Source organism: Ambystoma mexicanum, chromosome 3p (assembly GCF_040938575.1).
Source record: "Ambystoma mexicanum isolate Mex_15411 chromosome 3p, UKY_AmexF1_1, whole genome shotgun sequence".
In the NCBI taxonomy this organism is placed as follows: Eukaryota; Metazoa; Chordata; class Amphibia; order Caudata; family Ambystomatidae; genus Ambystoma; species Ambystoma mexicanum.
Window position 1 is genome coordinate 1,185,927,519 of NC_090925.1, and position 12,795 is coordinate 1,185,940,313.

The window sequence follows — 12,795 nt, forward strand, 5'->3', positions numbered from 1 at the left end:
TGGCCACTCACTGCCTCTGTCTGAATGGGGAAAAGACAGAGATCCTTCTGGTATAACCCTTGGCAGTGGTCAAGAAGCTCAATGCCCAATACACGTCATTCCATCCTGACGGCATCCAACTCCCAGTATCCTCCTCAGTGAAGACGCTGGGGGTATATCTTGATGCTACTTTTTCACTCACGCACCAAGTGATTGCCATTGCCTCATCTGCCGCATACACAACAAAGTGATTAATGCATCCAGATCCTTCCCCTCTTAGGACAGCTGCCTTACCATTGCCCGAGCTATCATCGGGTCAAGACTAGACTATTGTAATGCCTTGTTTGCTGGCCCCTCATTGTACATTATCCAGAAGATGCAGGTGATCCAGAAAAAAAAAGCCATCACAGCTGCTCTCAATATTCCGAAATGTGAGCACATTTGGGCTGCAAGAAAAGATGCTCACTGACTTCTGATATGAGAAAGAATCATATTCAAGACCTTTTCTTTTACACAGAGGTCTTACTACCGATCTCAGAAAATCACCAGAGCTAAATCGGTCAGGCCCCCTCAGATTGAGCATATACTGATTAAAATTCAAATGGACAAAAGCTGGTGGTGCAAGCTTTCCTACCTTGCAGCAAAACAGTGGAATTCACTCCCACCCGCCCTGAGAGCTGAACAATCGCAATGGGCGTTCAGAAGATCACTGAAAATGTGGCTGTTCGCATAACTGCGCATGGGACTGTGTTTATCCTCGGTTTTGACTTTAGACTCTGCTTGTGTAACCGGTACTGACTGCACCTCGATGCCTCCAGGTTTAGCGTGTTTTATAAATGAAAAAAATAAACAAAATCTATTTTGCTTCTCAGTGGGGCTCGACAGCACTATAAGTTTAATGGCCCCACTCACTACCATCTTTCAAAACTGTCATCCAGCTTCCTCAAAATGTTGTGGCTGGTTCCACTCCAGGGTAGGCAGTCCTTGCCTAAGCCAACTGCCTCTCCTTTAGACCACGCCCAGAACATTTTAGGCATGCCCTCTAACCAAGACACCAGGAAGTTCGACTTGGGATCCCTCTTAAACAGTGGCATCTACATGCACACACTCCTGATTTAGGTGGGAGACTGACGATTGTTCAATTAAAAAGTGTTTTTAATTCTAAACACACTGCAATCGCGAGAAAATTCATTTCTCCTCCTACTGTAATGAAATGTCTCGCCCAGTTGATTCAGAATGTTGCCACGTATGTCGGTCTGCAGTGGACAAATGACACCTTTGCACAAAAAAACAGGAATTCCGCCATTATGCATAGGACTGTAAATTGGTTTAAAATGTGCTGCCTGAAACGCCACGGTTACTGCCCCCCGTTTTCAAAATCGGAGGAATGCCCTTCTTCGCTTCAGCTGGCAGTCACGACCCCTCTCTTCAATCCCGCCTTACAACTATTCTCACGACACGAGATGCTAACAGACGCCGACAATGCCTAAAACGACGGACGTACCAGGCCTCAACGTAACGTGCATTATCACGTGATGAGGAGAAGCTGAATCGTCGATGGGTCCGTTACTCGGATCTCACCCCAGTTGTTCATTAAACTCCGTAACTTCTTAAGAGATGTTTAAAGTTCTTTTGGGGCGGCTAAAACATACGTCCAGGTGCGTTACTAAATTAACCGTAATCGAATGTATAAAAGTGTTTCAGATATGTGTTTCTAATTTCGGATGATGGGGGCGGTGGATTTTTTCTCAGTTCTTAATGTGCACTTTCTGCTAACATTGTTGGTAAACATCATTTTTAAAACAATGAAATCCGGCACTTAGTCTAATTGCTGCAGCTGAAGAGATCCACACGATATGTCAGGGTGCGTTATTGTTCACGAAGACCATACCCTCTGGATATTTGTGGCACAGGTGACACGCAGGGCTGCTATTTACAGTACAACTGAATGTTTCAGCAATGCCGTTGCTTTTTCAGAAGTATGTATAGATGTGAAAACAAAGTAGGCTATGATCCTCGTTGTACCTTCAAGAGTAGATTGAGTTGTAGATTGAGATATACCATTTGCCCATTCAAAACCTTGTTCGGCCCAAGTTCATTTCGAATAAACGTGTTTGATCTTAACCACATCTTTCACAAGCGGCCGCGATTTTTACATAGCCACAACTGCTTAAGGCACATTTTCTATAGATTATTATTATTATCCCCCTTTATACAGAGGGTGTTTCTGGCCAGACTCTTGAGTGCCCATGCAAGGTACGTACGTGTCAATAGATTTAATTACCCCATTAAGTAACCCTTATCGTTGTTGAAAACTATTATTTCTAAACTGAAACCTGCATGATGCTAAGTGTGCACATCATGTAAAGTGAGAAACCTTGTTAAGACCAGTGCTGACTCGGTAAACGAGATTCTTTAATCTCCCTCTTTTTGGGATTGGCAGTTGTCTATATGTTAACCTTTTGGGTTTCTTCACATCACAAACCACTTAAAACAAACATTTGCTAAGCCAGTATGTGTGACTTTTTGTATACGTGTGAATAGGTCACTGGTTGTTTTGGTGGATGGGTGAGTGGGCGACTAAGTTCTTTTGGTGGATAATCGTGAGTGAATATGTTTGGAGATTGTTTGGAGAGGTAGTCCGATGTGTGGATGGAAATGGTTGCACCAGTGGTTGAATATAGAGGAGTGCTAGAATATATTTGGCTGGGTGGCTAAATGAGTGGGAGAATAAGGATGGATGGTTGCGTGGGGAATGCAGGGAACACTTCCTGGTAAACTGCGTTATGCCTAGTCCTTTTCCATTCCCTGTTAAGTAATCCCTGCATTAGCTCCATGTCCCTTTCCTCCTTGTCCCAGTCCGTTACATTATGAAGTATCCCCAAGCCAGGGCTCTAAGTCCCAAATAACGACAAAGGACACTGCCCAATACTGCAGAGCACAGTGGCCTTTAACTGGCGATAGAACCCGAGGGGAGTAGTTACCGGTAGGATAATGCCCACAGGGCGATATGTAGAAGCCTGAACGAAGCAAGGGCTATGATGTAGCCGCGGGGGCATTACCCGGCCATTAATGCCCACCCTCCGACAGTTCTATTGCTGTTAGTAACCTGGCACGTCGTACCAGGGTTCTATTAGCATTTTTTCTCAAGTTGAGAAACAACGTTGAAACTGTTATTCATCTCGAAGGAAATAAATGGCCGCCAGGGATCGGGCGAAGGGATTACATGCAGACCCTTTTTGCTTTCCGTAACGTTCAGGCCGTGACTGTTCAATGACCCGGCGAGGGCCAATAAGTTTGCATGTTAGAAGCTCATTGACCATCGCTGTGTAATAATTTACATTAATATCCAAAGTAACTCAGGCGTGAACTGCTGAGGCGAACCATGCCCTTGAATAGACAGCCTATAATGGTGAGCAAATGTATTGGAGGGAGCCCATGTAGTGGCCCTACTTATATCAATCAAAGATACTAATTTGGGCTCTGCACAGAAAGCGGCCATGATCTGTGTCGGGCAACCACAACCTTACCTGGGAGAGGGACCCCTGCAACTGAATAGGCCATGTTGATAGTGTCCTTGATCCATCTACTGATGTTGACCCTGTTGGTCCTCCCCAAGCATTACAAATAAGCTAATGGAGGATCTGAACAGGGCAGTCTTCTCAAAGTAGAGGAGCAGTAGGGCACTGTCATCTAACCCTGCCAATGGAAACCCGGACCTCTGGGCCCAAATCAGTCAGAAGGTCCGGAATAACCACCATCCAGTGTTTGGCTTGGTGGTCCTCGGACTGTAGATACTGCAAACTTCGCCCATGATAGAGACAGGCCGCTCTTCCGGCAGACACAACATATACCCTGTTTCGTCATGAATCTCAGCCACTGAACTGAGTGTCCTGACGCTGCGTTAGCAGCAAATTCACCCAAACGACTCCACGGTCCTGAGCATTCCACCTCCACTGTTATTTCCGTTTCGACTCATGAGGAGTCTTGCAGGCGGAGATTGACCAAGTAGACATAGATCCGAAGGCCCTTCTGTTGGAGCAGCCCTTCAATCTGGACCTTTAGTTTTATAAAAACCCTGGGAGCTGGGGGCATGGCCTGAAGTGCCATTGGAATGATGGCTCCTTGAATCCCTCTGCGGCGAAGAGGAGGATAGGGGCTGATGGACACCTACTTTAAACATTAACCCCAATGGCATCGACCGCAGATTGGTCCGCTAGTGAGGTGGCACCAGCAGGGCAAGTTTGGGCTCCTGAATGTCCGCAGTGACGTGGAAATGGCGGCTGTCGTGGGTGCCCAACGCTGAGCCAATGTGGGGCCCACGCTGCAGCACCTCACTACAGAGGAGTATCGGTTGGAGTCCGGCTAGGTTGGGCGACATACGACATGTGCAGAGGGAGCACAGCTGGTCCCATCTGGTGGACGCTGTGAAGCTTGTGCCAAAACGAGAAGACCATGTGGTGTCGAGGTGCATGGAACATTGCAACTGCCTCTAAACGAGATGCAGTGAAAGCTCCAAGGTGAGGAGCACAGGGCCCGAGGGCTGCAGTGAGGGTCGTGTGTCCAAGAGGAGTGAGCGGCGACGGTGCCGGGAGTGCAGAGTCCCGCAAAAGCAGGCCAGGTATGACCTGCGTGTGGCGGCTGCCCTGGCACCTCGTGTTAGAATGGATTTCTAAACTGTGCTCTGGTGAACAGATGTTTAGGAGACCACCCTTAGTGAAACAGGGAACACCTCTGGGAAGATAACCAGACCAATTCACAGTAGCTAGGAGAGCAGTCAAGGCTAACTCACAGGAGGGGTGGGGGTGATCTGAGGTCTTGGATGAGCATAGGAATTTCCATTGCTGTTCTTGACCAAAAACACAGTATATCATTGGGGCGGCCCATAGACGGGGGGCGAGGGGTGGCTACAGAGGGGCTAGGCCCTCTGACCCGCGCATGGCATAACCCAGTGCTTCAAACGGGTGGGGTGAAAGAAAACTTTAGGAGTTGACGGGTGGATTGCTATATCTTTGCCAACTATACGCAGGGGGAAGAAGGCTCCCCTTTCTGCACTGTAAAAGCAGTTTCCACTTTGGGGAGTGTAACAAACTCATGGTGGCAACAGTAAAGACACACAAGTGATCACAGTTCAAGGGTGTTTATTAAACTGCAAGGGTGGTTGGAAAAACGACTAATCTAAACCTAAATCTAAGATGGGAGCAACCTTCAACCATCAAATAATAATAGGGCAGTCCTAGTGGCGTTGTCAAATAAAAGAGCCTATACTAGGAAAAACCTATCCGTAGGCTAAATACAGAAGTGTGGGAAAATGTTTTCAAGAAAGAAGGAAGTGTTCACAAATGATAAGTCAGGATGCGGTACTTGAGGTCTCCCTTCCCTAAGTTTTCAGCACGGGACAAAGCTGGACCTTGGAGCACAGCACACGCTCGAGCTTTCCCAGCACGAGCCAATAGTTAAGCAATCAGGGAATTTGGTGGTTAAGTCTCTTTTCCATCAAAACGTCTCTTGATGCTGGGGGCCTGATGCATTCAAATAACGAACAAAGAGTTCCTTTTCACATATACATCGGGTGATGTCTTTCACCTCTGGATCGCCCTCTTCTTGGCACAGATCCCTAGAAAGTGCTTTAATGATACCCGAACCTCTGAAAATGATGTTCTCCAGCTTTCGAGGGACTGTCAGGTTCAAAATATCCAAACAAAAGTTCTTCTCTGTATTAGGGTGATTGTTCTTAACCTCTAGGTTCCCCCTTTTCTGGGGTCAGACCCCTCTCGAGTATCACCTCTCTTTGTTGGGTTCCCCCTGGCATGTCATGCATTCAAAAGGCTTTCTCTATTATATTTTGATTGTTGCACTCACGGGTCGGTGGGTGTTGGCTTTTCACCCTTGGATTGCCCTCTTTCAGGCTCCGATCTGACTCGACTGTCATCTCCCTCAATCGGATTCACTATGGCTTGCAATGCAATTTATTTGGTGACTTTCGTAAATCTTAATGTCTTTTTGTACAGTTCACTGTGGACATCCCTCTGCCGGGTTTACTCTTGTAAACACACTGTATTTCGGGACTTAGTTTTCGCACCTCTTTATCGGCATCCCTCGTTCGGGTTCACGTTTGCCAATCTGTTAGTCGTACTTTAATTTATTTATTTATTTTTTTCATTCAATTCTTAGGATGCAGGATTCACTTTCCTTAGCTTCACAATCATCTGTCGGTCAAAGACTTTCGACTGTACAGAGGATTTTACAAGACCCCTGCATGACCATCTTGACCCCTCTTCTCACCATTCCCAAGGCCTTCTGGTTTTGGTAGTTTGAATAATTGGGTAATCGCCCAGAGTTTCCTGAGTGAGCACCCACGTGGTGCCGGACTCCTCTGTTGCAGGTTTTCCCCCCTTTCACATCAATCGCTCTTTATGCTTTCAAAGTTCAATTAGCCGTATGCTACTTTTCATAGAACACAGTTCGGTTTCTCATCGACTCTCCTCTCGACTCACCGGCTGTGATGAACCGCATGGCTTTCTTTCTCGTTGGAGTCAAGGTTAGTACCACAGAGTCGACTGTCTCTCTCTGGCTTGGTTATTAGCGGAGGAGGTGCTTGTGTACTGTTAACCTCTGCTGCAACACACACTAGCTATTGTTCGCTGTTTTACGATTCCTTCTGTGGAGGTTTCACAGGCCTTGGTTGGAAAGAGCAAGGTCGGCTCTTTCCTTGTCTCCCTCTCGGTATGCACCGTCTTTCTCCTCTTGAACTGCCGTGCTGAGTTGGCTCCCCGGACGTGTGGACTAACGTGCTCGTATTGTGCTCCACCTTTTATCCCTCTGGGGGAAGGGAAAGGGCCGTTGGGGGGGGGGGGGGGTGTGGTTCTGGTCAATTGCCTGACCCTGGTGTTGGGACATGTCAGGTAAATGGTTTGAGTGTTAGTCCGTCGTCCTTCGTAATGTGCAAAAGTGTTCGCGTCGGCAGGAGGCGTTTTATCATTATACTCTTTATCCTAGGGGTGTTGATAACGTCAGAAGAGTGAGATCGGAGAAAAACAGAAAAAGGAGGATTCTTGTAGTTGGGGTGTTTGAGGTTTGTGTATCCTGCGTGGTATGCTGGCGAAAAGTTGTCGGAAGAAGGGAGATACTGCGTCTCACCCGTCGGTGTCCCACTTCCACTCCCCAAGGACCCTCCCATCCAGGTGATCCTCCCTCACTAGTCCACCCCCAGGAACTGGATCCAATAGCGATGGCTGTGTCCTGACAGACCCCCGGCGACTAGTCAGGGAGACAACTTCAGGAGTCCGAAAGGTTTTGCTACGCACAGCTGTCTCACTGGGCTTCTCAGCTACAGATCCATGCTAGGTGTACGCAGGAACTGTCCACATTAGAGCTATATAGTTCAGGTTTACAAAAAGCTAAGGTTTACACACTATATAGGTTATCAGACAGATCTGACCTACAGGAATGTTTCCCTTATATGGTTAAGTTGGTACAGGACCTGGGCTTAGTTAGACAAGGCCTGGTACAAGATTGTATAAAGTACATTGTGAAACAGTGAGCAAAGTACATACCAGGATTTTGTGATGGTCCACTTCTAATGTGGTTGGGGAGAAGGTTCCAGGGGGTGAGAGCATTAATGCAAAAATAGGAGTCCCCCACCCTCTAGCGATTGAATATGGAGGTAAGCAGGGCACGGCTGCATGAAGGGCGGAGGCATCGAGTCACTGCTTTTGCGGCAATACTGGGGATGGGTTAAGCAGGGGCATTCTGGTGCAGACAACAGTGGATGATGGCTAGCATTTTAAAATCGATGCATGCTGTTATAGGAAGCCAGTGCACCTTCCTTCTTGCTGCTTAGATGTGTCAGAAGGTTTTAATGCCAGGGCCGCTCATAGGGTCTCATAGGGTCTCATTTTGTAAAAGTTGGAATTTTGCTAGGTTCTTGGAAGAGGTGACCGAGAAAAGCACGTTGCAGTAATCAAGCTTACTGCCAATAATGGCTTGTGCAAGAGTGAGTCAGTTTGGTGGAGAAATGCATTTCCTGCACCAAGGAGATGAGCTTGGCAGTGTAGGCGGTGGTGGATAAGTGCCACGACATGGATGTACATGTTGAGTTCAGTGTCTAGATAAACACCCAGTGTCTTAACGTACTTGGATGGTAGTTCTGTCAATGGTAACGGAGGAATATGGTGGCTAGGTTTTGTGCCGGTTGGCAGTGGGCCAGGCGGAACTCTGAAAATGATCGGACCAGGGCACAGGCATGATGGATGTTATGATGACTGAGGTGTTCAGTTTAGGGGCCAATCCAGGGTGTGTCCGTTAGAGTAGGTGATTGGCTAAGTTGGGTGTAATGCTCATCTCTGTGAGTGATTTAGTGAGGTTGTTGGCTCTAGTGTCTGCTGTATCCTTGAAGTCTCCTAAGACTAGGAACTTGGTGGCTGGTTTGATGGTAGGAGAGAGGAAGAGGGGGATGTTGAGTTCTGGGGAGTTCAGGTGATTGGGTTGGCGGTATACAATGAAGCTATTGATGGTAGTTTGCTGGTTAATAAGAAGCTTGTACAGAAAGTCATTTGAAGCCTGGTTTTGGGGGGATGGGTACCTCCCTGAAGGCAAGGGAGGTTTTGCCAATGAGGGCAACTCCACCTCCTATTTTGCCAATTCTGTCAGATCTGAGGATGAAATAGTTTGGTGGCATATTGAGTGAGCGGGAGGGTCCTGCTGCACTATTCAGCCAGGTTTCAGTGACCGCCATGACGTCAAAGTGGTAGTCCTTTATGAGGTCGTGGATGTTGGTGACGTGAGCACAAAGGGGGCAGGCATTAATCCGGGCACCATTGAGTTGTAGGCCTTTGATCGGTGGAGGCTCATGTTTGTGAGGATTAGGCAGTAGCAGTGAGTGTGTGGGGGTTCTGAAAGGAGAGGCGGGGGTGGGCGCGGGAGTAGATTTAACCGATTCTTCCCATGCCCAGGACGGGGAGTGTGTTATGCCCTAGAGGGAGTTCGGTGGGGGGAGATGTTTTTGAACACAGCTTGGCTAATCTCATGGTACCTAAGCAAGGCTGTGAGCGCAGGTGGCTGGTAACAATGGTGGCTGTCAGGGCTCCTGCTGGAGCTGGTGAGAGTGGAGTCAATCTGGGATGACGAGGAGTGGCAGTGCCAGACCTAGTGCCGATGCAGTGGAGGTTTTGATTTGGAGGGTCGTGCGGCAGTAGCTGGCTGCTAACTGGAGATGCTGCCCTAATGTTACACCTAACTGGATATTGTGCCCAAAATGGTACACCTCCTGGTAACGGCATAAATTACTGTTGCTCGTAACTGGAAGAATCAAGAGGGTTCATTTATGCAGATATGGTCGGTGAAGACCTGGGATATCTTGGCAAAGAATACCCGCCAGCAAGGACGAGTACCATGCATTTGGTATTTGCCCTTCATAAAATCTCCTCGCCAATACAAGTGGGCTAGTAGATTTTGTGAGCCCCGGTGTTCCTACTCCACATGCGCCAACTTTCCAGAACCCAGTTCCCACATGCCTCCACCATACCCAACACAGCCCTTAATGAAGTTATGCAAGTACTCTGGAGACCAGTGATGTCTGATAAGATGATGCATTTTGTTTTTTTCAGGACACCTGCGAGGTGTACCCAGTGCTGTGTGCGTCTCTCTGCAGTTGTCTGGGAGGTGAGCACTAGCTGCAGCCCGCTGGTCGTGCTATTCCCCTGGAGCCATTTTTGCATTTGGAAATTGATGGGGGCTTGAAAACATGGTCCAAGCTCTGTTTCCACAATGACCTCCTCGCAACTCTTGGGGGCATAAACTGTGACATACAAATTGCTATTAACTTCAGGTGTAGATCCCAAACCCCTGGCTTGCATCTCCTGATGTGGCACCTGCATAGATGGCACATGCTACATTTGGTCCTGTCTTTAAGCACTACCAAAATACCCATGGCATCTTCTTCCTAATCCTGGCACTAGCCCAATCTCCTGCTTTCAGGGAAGCCTCACTTACCTTGTCTTACTAAATCTCGTACCTGGTCTAGCACTCTTCAGTATGCCCCAGAAACTTTTATTTCTCCACATGCATGGGGCCAACTGTGCACGGCCATTTATAATACAACTTGTAAACTGGTATGTGACTCCTAAAGGCTTAGAAGGGAATACAAGCCATGTAAGAGTGGGCATCCTTCATGAGCACACTCATGTCTCCTGAAAATGTGGCCAGCTGCAGAGCACTCTTCCTTACTCTGTTAAATATCTCTACAAATCTGTTTTGTCTCGGACAATACAAGGCCAGAGTCAAAGGGTGCTTAATGGCCCAATTCAAGTCATGCACCAGTCTAGACCTATATAGGACAAAATTGTCTGCTTTTAAAGCTGCAGTGAAACACCCTAGCACCACACTGGAGGCCATGGCATCTCATGCCCACGTTAAGACAGTCCATTTTCAATGATAAACCATTACTTTGAATACAAATGTCAACTTTTGACCCTAACCTGCCCACAAGTCCTACTGTGGCCAAGGATAGTTTTGACAAGGGAGCTGTCAGAATTCCTCTTCTCAGACTTGAACTCGTAGTGTAGAAGAAGAATTCTTCCCACTAATGTATCACTTTGAATGTAAAGTTCAACATACAAAGCAATCTATTAATTGAAAGATTGAATTCCCACCGAGACCTCGTGGCTGTAGAAAATAAACATCAAGAGATATGTGATTAGAACAGCTCTGATTTAAGATTTCAGAAAACAGTTCCCAAACGTTAATCACACTAACCTGAATAATAACAATAGACTTGGAATGACTAACACAACTGGTTCTAGGGCGATATTAAACGGATGTAGCGAAAGAAAGTTGAACACTATGATCCTATTTCCCTGAAATCAAATAGAACACTATATATAACAAGAGAAGAAAAAATCCTGCTTACCCAAAATATTCCTTAAGTTAGGCACGAAAATGCGGAACGCCCTTATTCAGCTGGAGGATAGGATTCAAAAGAAACTGTTCTACTGTTTAGAGACAGATGCTGTTCTTGGTTGGCTGTGATAACGAGGAGTTGTGCTGATTCCGGCGTTATAATGGGAAATCTCCCTCGGTGCAGCGGTTGCTGTCCCACGGTGCCGCAGAAGTTGTCATGCGGAGAGGTGAACACTGTCTCGAACGTGTAATTTAAACAGAATCATAAACCAAAAGTGTTATCCAAGTTCAATCAGGGTCGAAAACCAAGCGGGCAGTACGGGAACAAAAGGAGACAAGGGAAATCCAAAAGCAAGTCAAGTCCAAAAGCCGGGTCAAGTAGTAACGTAGTCGGAGCAAGAAAAAGGCCAAAAACCGAACGCCAAGAAAAGCTCGATCAGAAGCACTAAACCAAGGTGAAGGCATGGCTAAATAGCCAAGATCACATGACTAACTCTGTGATCCCACATGCACGTAGCTTACCCTTAGCAACGAGTCACGTAGCTTCCATGGTAACCTCCATTCACTGTGGCGAGCCGCGCTACGTGTTAATAAACCCTGTAGTCCAAGGATTAGTCGGTTGTGTCTCCTTGTTGTTTTCACTGAACTAAGAACATGTGAACCATCTCGCAGCGGTCTATGCATGACAGGAGCACCTGCCATTTTCACAGTGCACAGATGCAGCTCGGGTCTGCATGTGAATTGTCACTTTGGTCAAACTGAAGTTGAGAGCCTCGTCAGCCTGTTAGTCTATCCCCAACTCCAACACCACTATCTAACCCAATGCTTGGTCATGCTCCTGCCTAATTTTCTGGCATGAGCCATGTTAATATTTAATTGGACAAGCCTCCTAAAGAGGAACTATCTTCCCTCCTCTACATAACCAGGTCCATTGCCACACTCTATTCATCGTGAAACCTGCAAAACTGTTTCCGCAAACATTACTACTTCACCATTCCATGGCCACATACCGTTAAACATTTTGCTGTTCTGCAACTGCTTGTGCCTCCCTGTACCACATTGAATTATCCATGGTGCCACACACTGCCACTTGGGCTGTTCTTGCCTATTCAGCCTTACTTGGCGGTAATCATGACCATTATAAAGAATATTTGTTTCTCAGACCAGGCGCACAAACCAGCCTGAAATTGTACTCTTTTAGTGCCAGGGCCCAATGTCCCGTCCTGATGAATGTTGAAGCGACCTGCAGACGGATAACGCATGAAATGATGGTGTGGGGTCAGTTTTGATTACAAAAGTTGTGCCTCACAGGATAAATTTGAAGTTTTCGACTGCCCGCCTGCATGCTAGTGTTTCCATCTACACTGTTAAAAAAAATTATTTTCTGCATCATGTAAACTGTTGCATGTCCATGCGGAAACTACCTCATTGCCGTCCCATCATAAGCTAAGAACTGCTCCTCTGTGTCACAACTTTGTATAATACCTATACGACCAAATAATGTTTTTCAGATTTGATTGAAAATAAGACTGACAACTCTTGAGTCAGATGGGGTCGTCAGTCTAAGGTGGTTACTAAATATTGACTTCCATGTAGGGATGTAACGGTATTACGGTATACCGTTAAAGATACAGTGAACCACTTAATTGAACAATAATAACCGTCACATTGTTTATACCAGCATACCGTTCATACCGTTAAGTGTGCTTTTCAATCTGATTTGGAAAGGCTGCAGTAAGCAAGTTCTGCGCAGTCTTGGTCTTGCACTGTTGGATGTGCCGTCTGCCAAGTAGTTTCAGTTTGAGCAGTTTTTAATGCCATTTCATAAACCACACGTGCCTGACACAAAATCAACATGTTAGCAATAGGAAGAATAAATACAGTGCCAAGAAGGAAAGGGGTTTACTTTTTTTTATT

General features: G+C 46.6%; 1 protein-coding gene across 1 annotated transcript in view; it reads left to right on the top strand.

The window, feature by feature from the left end:
• The first annotated feature begins 1,265 nt into the window (after positions 1-1,265).
• Positions 1,266-12,795, top strand: part of SMAD5 (SMAD family member 5) — a 293,927-nt gene continuing 282,397 nt past the window's right edge. Inside the window, exon 1 of the mRNA XM_069652605.1 lies at positions 1,266-1,637. The gene's annotated coding sequence lies outside the window, so the exon portion shown is untranslated. The remainder of the gene's footprint in view (positions 1,638-12,795) is intronic.